Source organism: Lampetra fluviatilis, chromosome 27 (assembly GCF_964198595.1).
Source record: "Lampetra fluviatilis chromosome 27, kcLamFluv1.1, whole genome shotgun sequence".
Taxonomy (NCBI): domain Eukaryota; kingdom Metazoa; phylum Chordata; class Hyperoartia; order Petromyzontiformes; family Petromyzontidae; genus Lampetra; species Lampetra fluviatilis.
The window spans coordinates 4769065-4792458 of record NC_136301.1 but is presented as its reverse complement, the minus strand read 5'-3'; the positions used below and the strand labels follow the sequence as shown (position 1 = coordinate 4792458).

Here is a 23394-nt window from a genome sequence, read left to right as displayed (position 1 = left end):
GCACTCTTACACAGACACGCACCCTTACACAGACACGCACGCACCCTTACACAGACACGCGCCCTTACACAGACACGCACGCACCCTTACACAGACACGCACGCACCCTTACACAGACACGCGCCCTTACACAGACACGCACGCACCCTTACACAGACACGCGCCCTTACACAGACACGCACGCACCCTTACACAGACACGCACGCTCCCTTACACAGACACGCACTCTCTTACACAGACGCAGCCTTCGCGCGGAGACTCTCACGGACGCAGAGGGACAAGAGAGAGAGAGATAGAGAGTCGCTGTCGAACTCAGACGCGGAGAGTCCGGGGACGTTGGGAGAGTCGCTCCGCTGCGGGTGAAACGCGGCAGACTCAACACGCGCGAGCGCGCACATCGACAGAGAGGGGCGCGCTCCTCTTCTCAACGTGGGCCACGCGACACGCGCGGACGCAAACTCGGGGGACACGCGTACGTAGGGGACCCCCACGCACTCAGACTAACAGGAGGTCGGGCAGCTGAGCAAGGGAAAGTTGTCGAGAAGAGAGCGCTCGGCTTGTACGACGGGACCAGGGCCACGTGACGCGCCAGGTAACGCGAACTTTCATTTGCAATCGTTCATCTGCCCGCGTCGCTGTTTGATGTTTGCGAAGTGTTTCGTGAGCACGAGTCTGTGATGTCGAGAGAGAGATGTATGAATACGCAGAGAGATGTTTACATGGAGAGATGTAATATTGCATCCGCGTTCTCCGGGAATATAAGACGCAAATTTGGAGTCGTGCGTCTTATAATCCGGTGCGTACGCGTATGTGAGACCACATTCGTTTAAACAGTCAACCCGTGCCACCTGGGTCTGTCCCGTGACCTCATGTCAGCGGGCATTCGACACTTCACGTGGCCTTAACGTGCACCTAGCCTGGCACAAGCGCCGCGGGGACATCACCGCCACTGAGTGGCGAGTGATGGTTGTTGTTGACCAGATTCCTGTATCGATTGAGACCGGCCAACAGTCTATGTGTATACTGTATGCGTGTGAGCGCGTGCTTATGTAGTGTGAGTAGGGAGCGGTGGCGCAGCGGTTAGGGCACTGCGCTTCGAACGCGGCGTCCCGAGTTCGATTCTCGCTCAGGGCCAATACCAGTGGCGGTTGCGTAATTGAACCGGTTCTGGGCCTCCCCCTAGGTCGACTCAGCCTTAAATGAGTCCGTTGGTGCGATGCGTAAACCATCGCCACTGGGGAGACAAAGGCGGCCGGGCGTTGTTGCTGGCCACCCCACCCCTCCGTGTGCCGTGCCGGTCTTCACAGGTGCTACTCGTTCTTGCCCCACACAGTCTGTGAAGGCTATCCAGGGGGAGGGGGTGGATCTTTGTCATTTGTGTATGAGTAGTAGAGAGCCCTTTTGTATATCCATGGAGGGTACTTTGACCATTCTTCACCGCGCTGGTCAGTGCAGGTCGGTGTTGGAGGAGATTGGTGGGTGGGTGGGTGGGGGGTTGTGTTCGGGTGTAAGAACAGCATAGGCGTAGTAGCATTGAAGTAGAGTACAACAGTGTGTGGTGTGGTGTGTGTGTTTACTGGACTACCCACAGCTGCTAAAAACGTGCCCGGGTATCGTTTACAACAGGTGTTAAAGGTTTTCTGCGGGGCTGTGTTGAGATTATGTTTGCAGCGTATTCTCCGGATTATAAGGCGCACTTTCGTCCCTATACCCCACCTTCCTTCCAGGCCCACGTGGTATTTGAATTAAGAAGTTCGGGTGCGTCTTATAATGCGGTAGTGGTGCCCACGCGACTAAAGGGTTAATGCCATCAATCGGCTCGCACTTGGGAATTATTCAATTATAACAAATGACCCGGTGACGCTGCTGAGTCGGCATTGGAGGGCAACGCACAATCAACGACGTTGCTCAACACGTTCGCCAAACGATGCCACAAGTGGCTTTTGAAGTAAACAAAAAAAAAGCGTGCGTCTGTATATTTTAATATCACGTTGAATTGGACGCGACGTGGTGCTGGCCACCCACCCCCTCGTGTGCCTTGCCGGCCTTTATTGGTGCTACTCGCTAACAGCACTTGCCCCAACAGTCTGTTAAGGCTACATGGGGGACCTTTGTCTTTTGGGGGGGGGGGGTAGTAATCTCCGCTTTCCATGAGCTTCACCGTCACACTCCACCGCAGGCGAATTACTCGGTCCACCGATGATGAAGGTGATCGCATTTTTGTGATGGTATTGCTGTTTGTTGTTGTTGTTGTTGCTGCTGCTGCTGCATCGAACGGCCGTGGGAGGGGTGGTGGGGCTCATAGTTTATACGGAGTGCTCTTGCCAATAACGTCTGGCTGAACCGACAGTGTGTGGTTAACGAGGCTGCTCGCTTGCTTGGCTTCAACAACAACAACTGCGGCCGCCGCCTCGGGACAACACCGTTATTCATGCTCGACTACGTCTATTTAAGTGCTGCGAAGAAGGGCCATTGCCCGAAACGTCGACTGTTATATGGAATGCGTTCTCTTTAAAAGGCCCTCCCACACACACACACATTCAAGTGTTGCTATTGACGCGTGCGTTGAGTGGTTGTTTGTTGTTGTTGATTATTGTCGCTTCTGCACCGCTGCCAACGCAGCAGCAGCAGCATTTTGAACGATTACAATTGAGATGGGGCCGCTGTTTTTCGTGTTATTATTTACACACATACCACGATTGCCGTTGATAAGACGGCGTCGTTGTCGGTCGAGGTCGCATCGCCGTCTAGGAGGGGGGCGCTCTTGCCAATGCCGCCTCTAGCAACATTTTCTTGGGCGAAACTGCTGATGAGACCCGCTAATGTCGACGCAGGTGCAGATTGTAATTGCATTTTTAAATCCTTTATATTAAGTTCGCTTGCTTGCTTGCTTGCGTGCTTGCGTGCTTGCTTGCTTGCTTACGACCGTGCAAATCTTTCGGTCGTTTTTAAACCCACTTCCCGTGATCCAATCGAGCTGACATTTTGCACACAGACTCGTTGTGCGTAACAATTAATTTTCGTGAAAACATTTTACACTGTTTAGGGAATTTTTTTAAAATATTTAATTACCAATTGCTTAATGCTGGCAGACAATCATCTGACCCATAGGTGGCAGCCATCTCAAGCCAGAGGACGAGAGGACTCTAGCCGCCACGCATATAAAGGATTTAGAGTGAAAAACTTTGTTTTTACGGGTTAATTTTTTCTCTCTCTCTTTCGCTGAAAACAAATGCTGCTTGGTAACGCCGTGTAGGTCTACAAATGCAATATGATGATGGACTAGAATATATATAATTTATTTATTATTATGTGGAGGCACAGAACGGAGTTCTGCCGGTCTGTTGTCTTCTGGTTTTCGGACGAATACCATTATACACGCAAGGCGCTCGCCACAAATGAACCACAATAGCTTCGCTGATCTCGTCAAGGAACGTAAACCATCGCGCGAACTCCGTGTCATCCTCGTAACAGCAGCGGATTTTTTTGGTCAACCATCGGGCAAAAACGGCGGTCACCGCATCGCGCGGCGCTTTCGGATGCGCTTCTGCGGCCGTCTGGAACGCTCTTCCCTTCCGATGTTAGGAAGCCGCTGCGTGCTATGCGCTTTTAAATCATCTCGATTGAAATGCTCATTTCTTGGGAACAGATTTTTAGCGTTGAGGTTGGTTGTCCTTCCCCCGCGCCTCCGATTGGCTACGTACGCAAGAAGCTGAAGGCGTACACTTGCAGCAGTCGGCACACCGTGTATGGTTAAGACGCAGATAACAAACTAAACTCATTCGTCAATAACGCGGTGGTGGTGGCGGTGGTGGTGGTGTTGGCCTTAACACACACATATCATCTAGGCAACGTTTCGGGCAATCGCCCTTCCTCGCAGCACGGACCCTCCGATTAGCACGGTTGGTTCCGCACGGCGATGCACACACACACACATAGGCCAGACGGGTCGACTATCCAAATACTGTGTTTTAGTCGTGGCACGGAAACACGACGTTACAAACACCTGTCTGCAGATTTGCACGAACGTTCCCCGATTTTTTTTAATCAGCGGCCTCGGCAGTCAATGGTGGAGCCAGGATTTTCAGGTAGTGGGGGGGGGCAACCCCTCCAGTAAATAAAAACGATAGAGGAGTTGTTAGTGAGTAAGGAGTTGTTAGTAAGTCAGGACTTGTCTCTTGCTTTTTATTCGACGCGTGTGCGGCGATGGCGCAGACATCGATCGAGGGTCGGATTCGAGCGCGTTGTGTGATTGGCATCGCGCTCGCTGAAGGTGAATGTCTTCAGGGAAGTCGTGTGGACTGTTTACGCAACTGCGCACAATTCTGAGTCACTTATAACTGCTTTGCCGTTACTTATTGCCAATTATGGACTCAGACTATTGTCCTATCATCTCATAAAGTCCCTGGCACGTAATAATATGCTACACAGTGGCAGTGGGGGTCGCAAAATGTCGATTTATTACTAATAAACCCCAATGATCAGATCATTGGGGGGGGAGGGCACGTGCCACCCCCCCCAACCCCCACTGGCTCCGCCAGTGCCTCGGCTCGCTTGCTGTCGGCTTTAACGTAACGAGAGGCTTGCTACTTGGTTCACTAACGACCGGGGGAGGGGGCGGGTTAACATATTCGTAAACGTTTAGCGCGAAGGTTGAATCACTGGATTCATGAACATGACTTTGGGCTCCGGGAGAAATGGGCTCTTTCAGCTCAAGCGACAGTGGGTTGGACCGCTCGAACGCCACGTGACGATTTAATTCGTTTGGCCGCGTCGGGTGGTGAAGGGTCTTGGCTAGGAGATGTTATCTGCATCGCTTGGGACACAGGAAGTCGTGGGTTCGATCTCGAGCCTAACGCCTGCTGCTGTATAATTGGAGTGTGCGTGTCTCTCTCCCCGTGGTCGCGTTGATTTATCTCCTGGCCTTCCGGTTTTTCCCTCCACATTTAGAATCAACAACGCGCGTTTAGAGTTGTTGGCTGCTATAAATGTCCACGTGATAAGCCACTTTCGTTGAGCTATCATTTATAATCGCCAGGTTGCTTCTGAAAAAGAGCTAAATAGCTCAGTGAGCCTCACCTGGTAAAAAAAAACCAATTCTTATTGTTAGTTATTGTTAGTTGGACACAAATTTGATCAGCTCAGAATAACGTGGCACGAGTTTATCCAGGAGCGTTGTGCAGGCCTCGGGGTGACATCTGACGCGTAAGCTGTGTGTGTGTTCAACTTGTTTCGCACCGTACGTAGACAACCGTGCTAATTGGAGGTGAGCGCGGGGTGGTGATGATGGGTGGGTGGTGGGTGGGTGGGTGAGTTGGGAGACTACAGCCGCGATGTTTTTGTGCCCAAAATCAAAATACTTTCGTGAACGCCGACTCGATCGATCGACCGACCGATTGAAAAACAAACGAACCAAAAAAACGATTTACCGTTCTACCTCCGCCCCCCCCCCCCCCTCTAGAGCGTGAGCGGAATTGACACCGGTTTGCTGGATTTAAAAGCACTCGCTCGCTCCGCTGTCGAAGCCGTGCGTCGTTGCGTCGTTGGCCATGCTTCACCGCGCCGGTCGCTAACCACTGCGCCACCGCTCCCCTCTGATAGGTAGATAGCTTCGGGACGTGTGTGTGTGTAACTGTGCGTTGAACTTCTTTCGCACCGTACGTGGCCAACCGTGATAACCATGCCGTGCACGTTACACCCCCACATATACGGCATTCTCCCGATTATAAGACGCACTTTCTCCGATCATTTTAAAGCAGAAGTTGGGGGTGCGTCTTGTAATCAGATCGGTGTGTGTGCGTGAGAAATGTTGTGGTTGGAGAGGTGGTGCAGCGCTTAGCGCTACGCTGCGCTACGAACCCGGCGTCCCGAGTTCTATTCCCGCTCGCGGCCAACACCGACGGTGACGATTATCTGAACCGGTCCTGGGCCCTCCCCTAGGGCGACTCGGCCTCAAATGCGTACCTGTTGCGGTGCGTAAAAACATCGCGGCTGGGGGAGACAAAGGCGGCCGGGCGTGGTGCTGGCCACCACACCACCAGCCCCCTCGTGTTCCCGTGCCGGCCATCATAGGTGCCACTCGCTAACAGCACTTGCCCCAAACAGTCTGTTAAGGCTATACGGGGGGGAGGTCTTTGTCCCGTCTTTGTCTCTCTTGTGTGTGAGAGAGAGAGAAAGTGTGAGCAGGTTTGTTTAGGGGGGTGGGTGCGTTTTACTTTACGGAGGATGTCTGTTTATTCCGGAGGATACGGAATCAGGCTATGGTGCATACACGTCTAGGGAGGAGATGGAGCGATGAAATCATCTCGGGGGAAGAAGGCGCAGCTGGGTGGATCGATTGTTGTTGGGAAAGTGCGGCACCGTCTTGCGGGAGGTCATCATTCAGCAGTGGATTGACCATGGCTGATGATGATGATGGTAGTGGTGGTGGTGATATGCGAATAGCACTTTAGAACGGAGTTGTGCGGAGTTTCACGCGGCTGGAGGGACCGTGTGTGTTATTGATGGACTTGTTTAAACAGAGTTCGGTTATTTTAAAATTGTTCCCTCGGGAGTCTATATTAAAGTCTCGGTGTATTTGCGTGCGGTGTGTGTACGTGTGTGTACGTGTGTTTGTGTGCTCGCTAACAGCACTTGCCCCAAGAGTCCGTCAAGGCTATACGGGGGATCTTTGTCTTTGTGTGTGTACGTGGTGGGGAGCGCACCGCGCTGCGAATCCGGCGACCCGAGTTCGATTCCCGCTCGCGGCCAACACCAACGGTGACGATTATCTGAACCGGCCCTGGGCCTCCACTAGGTCGACTCAGCCTCAAATGAGCACACTACCTGTTGCGGAGTGTAAACACCCCCTCTGGGGGAGACAAAGGCGGTCGGTTGTGATGCTGGCCACCCACCACCGTCGTGTAGTAGCGTGCTGGCCTTGATAGGCGCTCCCAAATAACATTTGCCGAAACAGTCTGTTAATGCTCTCTTTGTACGTGTTGGGGAGCGGTGGCACAGTGGTTAGCGCGACGCGCTACGAATCCGGCGACCAGAGTTCGCTTACCGCTCACGGCGGCGATATCGGTGGACGAATTAAATATCTTGACCGGTCCCTTGTCCCTCTCCTAGGTCGACTCAGCCTTAAAAAGTGAGCACCCACTGGTTGTGTTTAGACACCAACACTGGTCATACAAAGGCGGCCGGGCGTAGTGCTGCCCCCCCCCCTCCACTCCCGCCCAGATCGTGTGCAGTCCCGGGCCTTAATAGGTGCTCGCTAACAGCATTTGCCCCAACAGTCTGTTCAGGCTACACGTAGATAGCTACGTGCGGCGGTCCGGACACTGCGCTACGAATCCGACTCTCGCCCACGGCCAACATCAGGGACGAGTTACATCCGAAACGATTCTGAGCCCCCCCCCCCCACACACATATCGTCAATTTGCAATGACCAGCATGGCGAAGTATGGCTAACCAACGCCCATGAGCGACACGGCGTGAGCGAGTTGAAGCCCTCGTCCGGCAGTGAGATGATGAAGAAAACCAAAAGGGTCTGTCAATTATCGCGGTATTCTCCGGATTGTGACCTCGGTTTGTGCGACTTAGTAAGAGGCCATCCATTGAGTAGGTACGCAAACATCTGTCAAAACTTGACCCCTCCCCCCCTCCCTGTACTCACGCGGACTTTTTACACCCCCCCCACCCCACGAATCCTATAGAACGACCGATATTTAATCCACGCAGAAACGATCAAGGATTAATAATATTAACGTGTTCTTGGTTCTTTCGGTAAAGTCACGGAGAAGGGAAAGAATAAAATAATAAAAATAAAACATAATAAATTACAATTCTCACCATACAATTCTCACAATTGTATTTTAGTACGTTTTATTTGTATTACTTTATTATTTCCCTTCTACGTGACTTTACCGAAAGAACCAAGAAGATGAATCCCTGCAGTCACGAAAGCTTTAAATCGAAATATTAACGTGTTTCAGCAAACAGATAGTCCACCGCCGGACTATCTAACTCATTCGAAGGCCAATGTAGACGAATTATTATCGAGGCTTCACCCCCCCCCCCCCACCCCCGTACGCACATTGTCAGTAGACCCTCCATACGCAGGCGAACGCATTTGGGTTAACCCCCCCCCTCCTCCCTCCATGCGTACGTACTGAGTGGATGGCCCCTAACTTGACTGATCACCTGCCCCACTATGTGTGAAAACAAGAGCTTCATAGCTCATCGGATTCCTCCAGGATGAATACAGAATTCGGAGTTATGACTTTACCGTAATGACACCGGGCACAAGTTGTTTTGGAGGGGACTAGTGGAGTGGGGGAGTGCGTCTTAATTCTAGATTTGAAGCTTTCGTGACTGCAAGGATTCATATTCTTAGGTTTTTTTTTCGGTAAAGTCACGTAGGTAAAAAATTAAAATTAATATTAATAAAAGTAAAATAAAAAATAAAATAAAAATCACGACGTTTAGGAGGCAACACAAGCCTCCGTCTTCAGGTGGAACCGTCACAGCACGACTGCTGCATCAAGAGTGCGTATTACTTTCCCGAGCGCATTTATACAGCCCGGAGAATACGGTACAATAGATTATGAAGCCAACACATTATCTGTGGTGGTTGATGTGTGTGTGTGTGTGCGTACGTATGCAGGGCTGTGGTTGTGCGCGCCCCAGTTCGATTCCAACACCGGTGACAATTATTTTATTATTTGAACCGATTCCTGGGCCTCCCCTAGGTCGGCTCAGCCTCAAATGAGTACCTAGTGCGGTGCGTAGTGAACATCGCCACTGGGGGAGACAAAGGCGGTCGGGCGTGGTGCTGGCCACCCACCCCCTCGTGTGCCGTGCCGGCCTTCATAGGTGCTACTCGCGAACAGCACTTGCCCCTACAGTCTGTTAAGGCTATACGGGGGATCTTTGTCTTTGTTTGTGTTTGTGCGCACCCCAGTGTGTGTGTGTGTGCACGCGTGTGCAAGGACGAGGTACGTCATGGCAAATTCGCGTCGATTTGACACTTAGCCGTGAAAATTGCCCCCAACTCCGTTTGTTAAAACCGAAAAAACCTATTACCGGGATTTAGTATTTAGTGGGGGTGGTGGTGGTGGTGGTGATGATCATCACAACATGCACGTGGCCAGAATGAGGGGGGGGGGGTGCTCGGTGCTCGGTGGTGTTTGGGGAGAGGGAGGTTGCGGAGGGAATGGGTAGCAGAGAAGTTATTTTTTTGACGACCAAAGCCCCCCACCCCCCTAAAACAAACTTCAAGCGGCCAGCAACCAACAACACTCGTTGAAGTTGCAATAGACGGGGGTGTAACACGCTCCTCCATGCCGTCGTTGTCGAGAGAGATTTGGGATAAGAAGAGGCGGCAAGGGTGTTGAGTGGATGGGTGGGTGAGTGGGTAGGTGAGTGAGTGGATGGGTGGGTGAGTGGGTCGGTGAGTGAGTGAGTGGATGGGTGAGTGGGTAGGTGAGTGAGTGGATGGGTGGGTGAGTGGGTAGGTGAGTGAGTGAGTGGATGGGTGGGTGAGTGGGTAGGTGAGTGAGTGAGTGGATGGATGGATGGGTGAGTGGGTAGGTGAGTGAGTGGATGGGTGGGTGAGTGGGTTGGTGAGTGAGTGAGTGGATGGGTGGGTGAGTGGGTAGGTGAGTGATGGATGGGTGAGTGAGTGGGTTGGTGAGTGAGTGGATGGGTGGGTGAGTGGGTAGGTGAGTGAGTGGATGGGTGGGTGAGTGGGTAGGTGAGTGAGTGGATGGGTGGGTGAGTGGGTTGGTGAGTGAGTGAGTGGATGGGTGGGTGAGTGGGTAGGTGAGTGAGTGGATGGGTGGGTGAGTGGGTTGGTGAGTGAGTGGATGGGTGGGTGAGTGGGTTGGTGAGTGAGTGAGTGGATGGGTGGGTGGGTGAGTAGGTAGGTGAGTGAGTGGTTGGGTGGGTGAGTGGGTAGGTGAGTGAGTGAGTGGATGGGTGGGTGAGTGGGTAGGTGAGTGAGTGAGTGAGTGGATGGGTGGGTGAGTGGGTAGGTGAGTGAGTGGATGGGTGGGTGAGTGGGTTGGTGAGTGAGTGGATGGGTGGGTGAGTGGGTTGGTGAGGGAGTGAGTGGATGGGTGGGTGGGTGAGTGGGTAGGTGAGTGAGTGCATGGGTGGGTGAGTGGGTAGGTGAGTGAGTGAGTGGATGGGTGGGTGAGTGGGTAGGTGAGTGAGTGAGTGGATGGGTGGGTTAGTGGGAAGGTGAGTGATTGGATGGGTGGGTGAGTGGGTTGTTGAGTGAGTGAGTGGATGGGAGGGTGAGTGGGTAGGTGAGTGAGTGGATGGGTGGGTGAGTGGGTTGGTGAGTGAGTGGATGGGTGGGTGAGTGGGTTGGTGAGTGAGTGAGTGGATGGGTGGGTGAGTGGGTAGGTGAGTGAGTGGATGGGTGGGTGAGTGGGTAGGTGAGTGAGTGAGTGGATGGGTGGGTGAGTGGGTAGGTGAGTGAGTGAGTGAGTGGATGGGTGGGTGAGTGGGTAGGTGAGTGAGTTGATGGGTGGGTGAGTGGGTTGGTGAGTGAGTGGATGGGTGGGTGAGTGGGTTGGTGAGTGAGTGAGTGAGTGGATGGGTGGGTGGGTGAGTGGGTAGGTGAGTGAGTGCATGGGTGGGTGAGTGGGTAGGTGAGTGAGTGAGTGAGTGGATGGGTGGGTGAGTGGGTAGGTGAGTGAGTGAGTGCATGGGTGGGTGAGTGGGAAGGTGAGTGAGTGGATGGGTGGGTGAGTGGGTAGTTGAGTGAGTGAGTGGATGGGTGGGTGGGTGAGTGGGTAGGTGAGTGAGTGGATGGGTGAGTGGGTAGGTGAGTGAGTGGATTAGTGGGTAAGTGGGTAGGTGAGTGAGTGAGTGATGGGCGGGTGGGTGCGTTTGTTGTTGTGACGTTCTGCGTGGTGGTTGAACACAGTGTGGTGGTGGTTGTGGTTGAACACATTGTGATGGTGGTTGAACACAGTGTGGTGGTGTTGATTGGTGTGGTAGTGGTGGTTCTTCTCAGTGTGGTGGTTGACTAGAGTGTGGTGGTGGTTGACCACAGTGTGATAGTGGTTGACTAGAGTGTGGTGGTGGTGGAACACAGAGTGTGGTGGATGAGACGCAACCGTCAGCGTCTAGTCGAGACCCGAGTCCTCCTCGACACGGTGGTGGGGTGCGGAGGGGAGTAATCAACGAGTGAAGTTCACGTGCAGAGTATCGCCCTGGCAGTAGTAGCAGTAGCGGCAGAAGAGTGATACGGAGGTGACTGACCGCCAGTTGAGTGAGCGAGCGAGTGCTGGATCACCAATCACCCTTCGAGACTGCTGCTCTCTCCGCTGATGGAAGGAGACGACGTTGACTTGGGTGGAAGTGTCGGATTCAGCTGGTGCTGGGCCTGTAGCATATGTTGTTATAAAGGGGCCCTCAATTTTTATTTTTTTTAAACACAGAAATATTAAAACACACATTTTTAACTTGCAGAGTAAAGTAATTGTATTTTTTTATTTGGCTATACAGCCAGGTAATACGACAAATCGCTAATCTTAAACACCCAGTCGTTCATAAACGTTGAAGGCGGTGTAATACTATAGTAATAGAGCAAGTGTAGAATCACTGAACTGGAATTGATAGCCTGAAAGCATTTAGCGCGGGGTCCTTGAGAGTGCGGGGCCCGTAGCTACTACACGTGCAGCTACTACACGTGCAGCTACTACACGTGTAGCTACTACACGTGCAGCTACTACACGTGCAGCTACTACACGTGTAGCTACTACACGTGCAGCTACTACACGTGCAGCTACTACACGTGCAGCTACTACACGTGCAGCTACTACACGTGCAGATACTACACGTGCAGCTACTACACGTGCAGCTACTACACGTGCAGCTACTACACGTGTAGCTACTACACGTGTAGCTACTACACATGTAGCTACTACACGTGTAGCTACTACACGTGTAGCTACTACACGTGCAGCTACTACACGTGCAGCTACTACACGTGCAGCTACTACACGTGCAGCTACTACACGTGCAGCTACTACACGTGCAGCTACTACACGTGCAGCTACTACACGTGCAGCTACTACACGTGCAGCTACTACACGTGCAGCTACTACACGTGCAGCTACTACACGTGCAGCTACTACACGTGCAGCTACTACACGTGTAGCTACTACACGTGCAGCTACTACACATGCAGCTACTACACGTGTAGCTACTACACGTGTAGCTACTACACATGTAGCTACTTGTGCTACTAGGATAATCCGGCACTGTTGGGGGGGGTGTACCAAGCCCCCCAAGATACGACAGCGACGTCGATCGTTGATTGTCATTTCGTCTCCGACACAGCCAACATAAATTTGGAACAACAACAAAAAAGCCAAATCCGCCAGTAGTGCGAGCCTCCACCCTGCCCCACCCTGCTCCACCCTGCCCCACCCTGCCCCACCCCACCCTGCCCCACCCTGCACCACCATGCCCCACCCTGCCCCACCCTGCCCCACTCTGCCCCACCCCACCCTGCCCCACCATGCCCCACCCTGCCCCACCCGGCCCCACCCCACCCTGCCCCACCATGCCCCACCCTGGCCCACCCCACCCTGCCCTACCCTGCCCCATCCTGCCCACCCTGCCTCACCCTACCCACCCTGATCACCCTGCCCCACCCTACCCACCTGCCCATCCCGCCCACCCTGCCCCACCCCACCCTACCCACCCTGCCCCACCCTGGTCACCCCCCCATCCCGCCCCCCCACCCCGCCCACCCTGCCCACCCTTGAGCTACTTGGGGCTCCTTAGCATTGGTTTGGGTTTGCTATACACCAGGCGAATAAGATGTGTGACTGTTTTACCTGTGTGTGTAGTGTGTGTGGTGTGTGTAGTATGTGTGGTGTGTGTGTGTGTGGAGTGTGTGTGGTGTGCGTGGAGTGTGTGTAGTGTGTGTGGAGTGTGTGTTTGGAGTGTGTGTGGTGTGCGTGGAGTGTGTGTAGTATGTGTGGAGTGTGTGTGGAGTGTGTGTGGTGTGCGTGGAGTGTGTGTAGTATGTGTGGAGTATGTGTGTGGAGTGTGTGTGGTGTGCGTAGTATGTGTGGAGTGTGTGTGTGGTGTGCGTGGAGTGTGTGTAGTGTGTATGTGTGTGGAATGTGTCTGTGGTGTGTGGGGTGTGTGTGGAGTGAGTGTGTGTGTATGTATGGTGTGTGTGTCTGGTGTGTGTGTGTAAGATGTGTGTGTATTATGGTGTGTGTGTGTGTGTATGGTGTGCGTGTATGTATGATGTGTGTCTATTATGGTGTGTGTATGTATGGTGTGTGAATGTATGGTGTGTGTGTGTGTATGTATGGTGTGTGTATGTATGATGTCTGTGTATCTGTGGTCTGTGTGTATGTATGGTGTGTATGTATGGTGAGTGTGTATGTATGGTGTGTTTGTGTATGTTGTGTGTATGTATGATGGGTGTGTATGTTGTGTGTATGTATGATGTGTGTGTGCTCTGGAACTCTCTGTAGGTCACTTGTCCTACATTGGCAAAGAGTTTTGGGCGTTTCCACGCAATCCCGATATTATTCACAACCATTGACGGCCTTCAGCCAGGAAAGTCACGAAAAAAATTGCGCACGAACGACGCATTCACGCAAGCACCCGATGTTCCGTTCTGAAGTTTTTTCACAATTAAACATCTTTGAATTGTATTATGTTTTGATTTAACTAATTTTATTTCTTCATTTAAAGCTCCTATCATTTTACATCTGGAAGACTTCATTGAAGAGGACATTTCGTGTGAATTTTCTCTCGTCGTTAAGTAGATGGCCTTGCTGGGGGTTCGGTTCGATGCGGACTTTCACCCGTTTGGGATTGCGGGATCGAGATAAGGTGACACAGAGCTGCTGGCCGTGCGAGAAGACCGCCGTCTGCAGATCGATTCCAACGTGATCGAACGTCTGTCCCTGCACCTCCGTCGTTCATGCAGGGGGCGCGTAGGTTTGCAGCGCCCCCTGCGTGAAACGACGAAAAGTGCAGCGTTCATCACAGACAGATACAGTTGTGTATATTTTCCTGTTTTGTAATTTCTCTCTCTCTCTCTCTAATGAACACAACGCGTTACATTCACACGCGCCTCCTCAAACGCGAGTGCGGTGCCATTCGAACCACCGGCTTGCCCTCCCTCCCTCCCCCACACCCCTATTTCTGTAAGTCGCTATAACATCATCAACAGCAGCCATGGTCGATCCACTCCTGGATGAATGTGTCCTCCCCACTGCCGCCCGCCGCCACCTACGAGGGCGATAGCAAACCCATCTCGTTTCGTCGCTCCGTCTCCTCCCTTTCCGCTCCACCTCCTTCCCTTCTCGGACGCGTTCCTTAGTCCAGTGCCCTTCCTCCGGGCGCGTCCGGTTAGCCAAGTACGGTGCGAAAGAAGTTCAGCATACAAAGGCAACGGTCCCCCAACCCTCGTATAGCCTGAACAGACTGTTGGGGCAAGTGCTGTTAGCGAGCACCTGTGAAGGCCCGGGACTGCACACGAGGGGAGTGGGTGGCCAGCACCACGCCCGACCGCCTTTGTCTCCCCAGTGGCGATGTTTTACACACCGCACCAGGTACTCATTTGATGCTGAGTCGACCTAGAGGATGCCCAGGCCCGGTTCAGATAATCGTCACACTGGCGTTGGCCGTGAGCGGGAATCGAACCCGGGTTCGCCGAATTTGTAGCGCTACGCGACCACTCCCCAACGTACGTACACACACGTACACACACGTACGCACACGTACACACACGTACATACACACACGTACACACACTCACACACGTACACACACGTACACACACACGTACACACACATAAACACACGTACGGACACACACGTGCATACACACGTACACACACACGTACACACACACGTACACACACGTACATACACACGTACACGTACATACACACACGTACACACACGTATACACACGTACGGACACACGTGCATACACACACGTACACACACGTACATACACACGTACATACATACACGCGTACACACACGTACACACACACGTACACACACATAAACACACGTACGGACACACACGTGCATACACACGTACACACACACGTACACACGTACGTACACACACGTACACGCACACGTACACGTACATACACACACGTACACACACGTATACACACGTACGGACACACGTGCATACACACACGTGCACACACGTACACACACACGTACACACACGTACATCCCTTGCGGCTGTCGCTCCGTGACTAGTCTCCACCATTGCGGCTTGTTACTCCGCCGTGATTCCTGTCACTCCGATGGGCGCGCGCGTCTTCTCTTGTCCGCGTCTTTCCCCTCCTCCCGGTGTCAATCCGATGCATGCATCGCTCCACGCTTGGTAGTGTGTGTGTGGGGCCGACTCATCGCCACTGGGGAGACAAAGGCGGCCGAGAGTGAGGCTGGCCACCCACCCCCTCGTGTGCCGTGCCCGCCTTCATAGGTGCTACTCGCTAACAGCACTTGCCCCAACAGTCTTGTGGCAGGCTACACGGGGGATCTTTGTCTTTGTGTGTGTGTATGTGTGGGGAGCGGCGGTGTTGCGGTTAGCGCTGCGCTACGAACCCGTCGACCCGACTTCGATTCCCGCTCACGGCCAATGCCAGTGTGACGGTTATCTGAACCGGTTCTGGGCCCTCCCCTAGGTCGACTCAGCCTCAAATGCGTACCTGGTGCGGTGTGTAAAACATCGGCGCGAGGGAGACAAAGGCGGCCGGGCATGGTTGTTGGCCACCCACCCCCCTTCGTGTGCCGTGCCGGCCTTTCATCAGCGCTGCTCGCTGACAGCACTTGCCCCAACAGTCCGTTACAGGCTATACGGGGGATCTTTGTCTTTTGTGCGTGCGTGTGTGCGCGCGCGCTTACGTTTTGTTTTAATCGTTGTACGAAGTGCTCCCAAAGTTTCCACGCTTTAATTTTGTTCTCCAAGGCAATAGATGACACGTCCCCCACGGAGGAGACGGAACCACTGAATCAGCTGGCCTCGCAGAGGCGCTGGGGTGGAATTTGAGTGAGAAGGGCCCCTTCATCCAGCAGTGGATTGACCACGGCTGATGGTGATCGGTGGTGATGATTAGCTGCATCATGGCGCACTAATTCACGCGTTGTGTCTCGTAGGCTTTTTTTGTAAATCGAGGTTTCGCCGCCGAGCGGGCAGTAACAAACACCACTTCATGTCGGCGTATTTCGATAGCGAGCTTGCCAATATCACGGGGATACAAAGCAAAAGACAAAGATCCCCCGTACAGCCTTAAGCAGACTGTTGCGGACAAGTGCTGTTAGCGAGCGGCGCCTACGAAGGCGTGGCTGGTCAACACCCACTCCTGGCCGCCTTTGTCTCCCCGGTATGCCGACGATTACACACCCGTACCGTGTACTCAATCAGGTCGGGCCGCCGGGATCGAAGGGTCGTGAGCTAACGGCGACGCTGCCGCTCCCCACAGACAAACAGCACGCGCACACATACAGCACGCGCACACATACAGCACGCGCACACATACAGCACGCGCACACATACAGCACGCGCACACATACAGCACGCGCACACATACAGCACGCGCAAACATACAGCACGCGCACACATACAGCACGCGCACACATACAGCACGCGCACACATACAGCACGCGCACACATACAGCACGCGCACACATACAGCACGCGCACACATACAGCACGCGCACACATACAGCACGCGCACACATACAGCACGCGCACACATACAGCACGCGCACACATACAGCACGCGCACACATACAGCACGCGCACACATACAGCACGCGCACACATACAGCACGCGCACACATACAGCACGCGCACACATACAGCACGCGCACACATACAGCACGCACACGCACACACTGCACACACACACACACGCGTTGTGTGTGCGTGTGTCTATATGAATATCTGCCTACTGCAGTCGATCATCGATCCCGAATATGTGGGCATCCGGCACACCACATCCAGTATACGCACCCTTTCCCAATGTTGCGGTGTTAAGACAGATTTTTTTTTTGCCGACGCTGCGTTTGGCAGTCAGTGGTGTAGAAAAGCACGATTTGACCATGACAAGGGTCGTTGCCCGAAACGTCGCACATCATATAAATGTGTTCTTTTAAGGTGAGTCCGAACCCGCGTTTGCCGGCGTGTTGACTTTAGGCAACGCGGCGTTCTGGCGAACACCTTTAACCGGAATAAAACTCGACATGTTCAGTCGTCATTAGCCGGTACCTTGATAAACAAATATATACACGTGCGTGTGTGTGTTATGTAAACAGGCGACGTTTCGGAAAAGTCACCTTCTTCGCGAACGAGCTGTGTTTATGAGAATAGGTTTTCCGCTTTTTTTTCTGGCAACAAAACAGCTGTGTTAAGATGTTAAAACACCAAACTGAAACGTTTTACAAGGAATCATGTCTGCATTAACCACAAGAATGCAAACAAAAAACACACTCTGATAATATATGCATTGTCCTTGAAACTGATTGGTCAACACCAGAGACAGCTTTCTTTTAAGCCTCGTCTCAATAGGCGTCCTCTGGTCTAACACCGTTTGAGACCAGGCTCAAAGAAAAGCTGTCTCTGGTGTGGACCAATCAGTTTCAAAGACAATGCATTTATTGTCAGAGTACGTTTTTTGTTTGCGTTCCGACCGCAAGCATTGTGGTTAACGCAGACATGATTCCTCGCAAAAGGTTTCAGTTTGGTGCTTTAACATCTTAACACAGCTGTTTTGTTGCACGAAAAAATGGGTTAAACCTATTCTCGTATTTTGCTACTGGCAAAGGAGGTCACGTGATGTAGCTGTGTCGAGTTGAGTAGCCGCGTCAAGAAGATGGCACAGCGCCTGGGGTCTGGGGTGATGCTACCCACGTTTCACCCCACCAGCACGAGTAGTGATTGCCGAGTGAATGAATACAAGGCGCGCTTCACTGCACTACTGCCACGTGGTCCGGCCGTGTGTATAAAAAAAGATGTATTAAGGCCGAACAATTTTGGGAAAAAATGTAATTTAGCGATTTTTTTTTTCTGACAGAAATTGCGATTTGATTTGCGATTACATTTGTTAAAGTCAAGCTTCGGTTCGATATTCACTGTGGAATAGATTTAAAACATGTGATGGAGCAATTACCACATGATACCATCAAAATATGAACTGCTCTAATGCAAGGATGAGAACTTGAAAGATATGAATTGATTCCAACATGTATTTATAAAATATGTTTTAATTGAAATAGAACAATAAAACATAGAACAATTGTTAAGTTTAAGAAATAAAGTTACAATAATAAAAAAATTAAACAATCCCAATAAGAAAGTAAGAGGACTTTTCAAATCGCGAAAAATCGCAGCCTTTGCGATTTTCTAATCGCATTGCTTCAATTCGCTATTTCGATTTGAAATCGATTAATCGTTCAGCCCTAGAAAAAATAGAAAACATTCATATTGATGTATTTAACACGCGTTCTCATTTCGTTTCAAACTGCCGCCCGCCCTTGCCGCCCTACCCGGCAGATCGCAATCGCCCCCCCCCCCCTCAAGTGCGGTGTGCTTATAGCCATCGCTACACTCGGTAACAGCAGCAGCAACATTGGCAGCATTTGGCAGCGTGCGTGCCTGAGATTTGGTACGAGAGAGCCGGCAGCGTTAGCGGTGAGCGCGCTGCGTTGTGTACCCACCAAGGCCGACCCGAGTTCGGACTCTCGCTCACAGCCAGCGACAAACAGTGGCGATTATACAGAACCACTTCGGGTCATTCGCTAGGTGCGGTGTGTAAACCGTCAGCACTGGGAGGGGGGGGGGAGGCAAAGGCGGCCGTGCGTGGTGACTGGTCACTCTCCCTTCATCTCTCCTTCCCCAGCCTTGTGCCGTGTCGGCTTTCATAGGTGCCAGTCGCGAACAGCACTTGCCCGAACAGTCTATTGAAGGCTATAACGGGGAGGGAGCACCTTTGTCTGCTGCGATTGGTAACGGCTGTGCACCGTCAGAGTGACACACACAGCCACACAGATACAGACACACAGACACACACACGGACACGCACACACACAGACACACACAGACACACACAGCCACACACACACACACAGACACACACACACACAGACACACACACACAGACACACACACATACACACACACAGACACACACACAGACACACACACACACAGATACACACAGACACACACACACAGACACGGACACACACACACACTACAGACACACACACAGACACACACACAGACACACACACACAGACACACACACACAGACACACACACACAGACACACACACACAGCCACACAGACACACACACACACAGTATTATTTTAATGGGGCCCGCTCGACTCGCACGTGCATCTGTCTATTGTCCCGCGCGGCATAATGAATCTATTGTTCCGCGCCTTTGTGATGTTGCTGATGGAGGGAGGGGAGGGGGTGGTGCTAAGAGGGGTTGGGTGGATGGGTGGATGGGTGGATGTGGGGGGGGGGAATGGGTTGGGACATGAAGGAGGCGAATGGGGGGTTCGGTTCGGGGGGGGGGTGTATTCGTGAGAGTCGCGTTCGAAGCCAAAGAGGCTGGCGGAGCATTTGCTTCGCTGCATCAGATGCTTACAGCGGATACGGCGGCACCCCCCCCCACACACCTTGCAAGCTGCCGAATCGCTCTGTCGAAGCCAGGTTAAAGGTGACCGGATCGAGCACAATGATCGCGCCGTCGTTTGCTTTATTCGGCGCGTTATCTATTGCTGTGCTGCTGTTGTTGTTGTTGCTGTTGTTGCTGTTGTTGTTGTTGGTTTTTTCGGTAAAGTCACGTAGAAGGGAAATAATAAAATAATAGAAATAAAACATAATAAAATAATTCTCACGACGTTTCACAGCGTCTGAATTCCGAATTCAGACGCTGTCTTTCCGACAGACCTGTTCTTCACCTGAGGACGGCTGCTTGCGTTGTGGCCGGAACGTCGTGATAATTATTTTATTATGTTTAATTTTTTTAATTTTATTATTTCCCTTCTACGTGACTTTACCGAAAGAACCAAGAAGACGAATCCCTGCAGTCACGAAAGCTTAAATCGGAAAGTTGTTGTTTGTTGTTGTTGTATTGCCGGTGGTGGTGGTGTTGGTGCGCAACCACACACACACACAACAACAACAACATCGACACACATCAAAACTCCACACACTTGTCAGTAGTGACGCCGTGGTGGGCCTTAAAATGAAGTGTATGTTTGCAAAGGCAATTTTCATGGTCTGCATGCCGTGAAGAAGGTCCGTTGCCCGAAACGTCACATTATATTTAGTTTTTGGTCATAGCGGTGTTATCGATTGAATGTATTGTAGGGTTTTTTAACCATTGCTACTGTGATTTATTCGAGTCTCGCTTATTATTACATTTGTATAACGGCGTAATGTCTACTTATCGGGGAACGGATCATTACGAATACGTCTTTTAATAATTCGCTCGACTGTAATGTTGCATCAGTTGCGTGGCGAGCACGCGATTCAAGATTGTCGTCGTGTTTGTTGTTGTTGTTTAACATTGTCGTTTATCGCGGGGGGTGCACTTAACCAATATCATATTTTGTCATCAATAGCAGCCGGTTTAAGCAACAAATGAAGCCCACTTTGTTCGGGCGAGCACGGATCGCTCGCAGGGTGCTGATGAGAGCCAGAAATGTCGCAACCTGTCCCATAGAGGTGGGGTCGTCTTGCAATCAACGTAAAACAAACGTTTGTCGCCAGACGTGCAAATTGGTCCAATCGGCCCCATTCACTTTCAATAGCCACGTTTCTCCGGAATATAAGACGCACTCACCACCTCCCCTGCCCGCCACCACCAATCAACCCCCCCCCCCCCCTCGTATTTTAAAGTAAAAGTTGGAGGTGCGTCTTATAATCCGGTACGCGCACGCGCGTGTGTGTGTATGTGTGGATTGACACCGGGCACAAGGTTTCTGGGGGTGCGTCTTATAATCCGATGGTGGTCTGTGTGTGTGTGTGTTATTTGTCCGTTTTGGGGAGCGGTAGCGCGCTGCGCTACGAACCCGGCGGCCCGAGTTCGATTCCCGCTCGTGGCCAACACTGGTGACGATTATCCGAACCTGTCCTGGGCCTCCACTAGGTCGACTCAGCCTCAAATGAGTACCTGGTGCGGTGCGTAAATGTCGCCGCTCGGGAGACAAAGGCGGCCGGGCGTGGTGCACTCGCCCCAACGGTCTGCCGAGGTAGGGTCGTGCTGAACCCGTGCCGAGACGAGTCACGTGATGGCCCAAACATCCCGTCACTGACCACTATCCCCCCCCAACCTCCACCCCCACAACCTCCACCCCCCAACCACCCCTCCCAACCTCCACCCCCAACCTCCCCCCCAACCTCCCCCCCAACCTCCCCCCACCAACCACCCCCCAACCACCCCCCCCCCCAACCTCCCCCCCCAACCACCCCACCAACCACCCCCCCCAACCACCCCCCCCAATCCCCCAACCACCCCCTCCAACCACCCCCCCCAACCACCCCCCACCAACCACCCCCCCAACCACCCCCCCAACCACCCTCCCCAACCACCCCCCCCCCAATCCCCCAACCACCCCACCAACCACCCCCCCAACCACCCCTGGCTATCATCTGTGATAGCCAGGGTCGCTTCTGAAACAAAGAGCTTCATAGCTCATCGGATTTCTCCAGGATTCATAAAGACCCGGATTCTGATTCATTTCCTGACGATGATAACGTTGCCTGGGCTACACTGAGCCAGCACCGCTGCGAACCTGTGTTCGCATCTTGGTTAAAGCCAAGCGGTGGTGGCCACAACGCACGGTGGCTGCCTGTAACCCAGCACTGTGGATGCATTAGCGGGGGTTGGTGGCTCACCGCACCGATGTTGCGAAGCTCCTTTCCTCCCTGTGGGACTTGTGGTGCCATACCCTGGCTCGCCAGAAGAGGGCGACACGACAAAATGTGGACTCCACCTGTTCCATCTGCACGGGGATAGAGCGTTGCGCCCTCGTGCGTGTGTTGTGGTTTTGTTTCCATTTCCGTGTGCTCCGGTTTCATCCCACGTGTAGACAACGCATTGATTGGCCGATGCCACCTGAATGTAGCCCTCAATGTAACCCTGACGCTCGGAGAGAGAAGTTGACGCCGCGTTTTGAGAGGCGGGCTGACGTGAGCACGAGGTCAGAACGCAGGATGTGGAGCAGCAGCAACATCAGCAGCAACAGCAGAAATATCAGCAGCAACAGCATCAGCAGCAACAGCATCAGCAGCAACAGCATCAGCAGCAACAGCAGCAGCAATCACGTCAGCAGCATCGGCGCGAACGCCCGTAGCTGGCATTTTTTTTTAATTTTATTATAAAAGGAGAGAGAATTAATCTCTTATTCTTTGGTTCTTTGGTAAAGTCACGTAGATTAAAAAAAACCCACGAATGTAGACTGTAGCCTGGTTCTAAATCGGAGTGAGTGTACTGGCAGTCTATAATGTAGACTGTATCCTGGTTATTAAGTTTGGCGAGTGTACTGGCAGTCTATAATGTAGACTGTATCCTGGTTATTAAGTTTGGCGAGTGTACTGGCAATCTATAATGTAGACTGCTTAATCACCATTGCTAGTCTGCATTATAGACTTGCCAGTACACTCACCAAATTAATAACCAGGCTACAGTCTACATTATAGACTGTCAGTACACTCACTCCGATTTAGAACCAGGCTACATTCTACATTAGTGTTTTTGAAAAAAATATTTTTCATTTTATTTGTATTTCTCTATTTACGTGACTTTACCGAAAGCACCAAAGAATATGAATCCCTGCAGTCACGAAAAAGTCAGAATGAATCTCGCTGGGCCCTCGCCTGCTCAGATTAAGGGGGCGCACGCTTTGATTGTGTTGTGCCAACTGCTTCTTCTCGGCGGTTTCTACCACGCGGGCCGCGTGTCACCTACCCCTCCCCTGGGTCCCCCTCCCCCATCCCTTAGCCACGACGGAGGGAAAATAATTGACCCCCCCCACACCCCTCGACCCCCCCCCCACCCCCTCGGCTTGAGATGCCGAAGCCTAGAAGAATGGGGGGGTGGGGGCTGGGAGGGGGGGGGCCCACGGTGTAAACCGAGCCTAATGATTCTGTGGCTAGCTTTCAAGCGTTCAACAGCTGCGGAGATTCAGCGCAGTTACGAGATGGATTATTATAATAATAATACGTCTCACGCTCAAATTCAACCTCGTTTCAGGCATGCTTGCGTGCGTGCCCGCGTCTGTTGCGTGCCTTGTCTGTGTGACGGCGGGGGGGGGGAGAGACAAAGGCGGGCGGGCGAAGGAACGGGTGGATGAGTCGGCGTCGTTGATT

The 23394-nt window shown here is 52.3% G+C and overlaps 1 protein-coding gene across 7 annotated transcripts in view; it reads left to right on the top strand.

Annotated features, from left to right (window-relative positions):
• Positions 1 to 23394, top strand: part of LOC144942322 (uncharacterized) — a 156611-nt gene that overhangs the window by 9444 nt on the left and 123773 nt on the right. For 2 of the 7 annotated variants that reach the window (XM_078869117.1, XM_078869118.1), the window contains exon 2: positions 239 to 472. The exons of 3 other annotated variants lie outside the window; for them this stretch is intronic. The gene's annotated coding sequence lies outside the window, so the exon portion shown is untranslated. Of the gene's footprint in view, positions 1 to 238; positions 473 to 503; positions 593 to 19588; positions 19736 to 23394 lie in introns of those variants that run through there. 2 more of the 7 variants (XM_078869116.1, XM_078869122.1) reach the window with 2 other exon arrangements.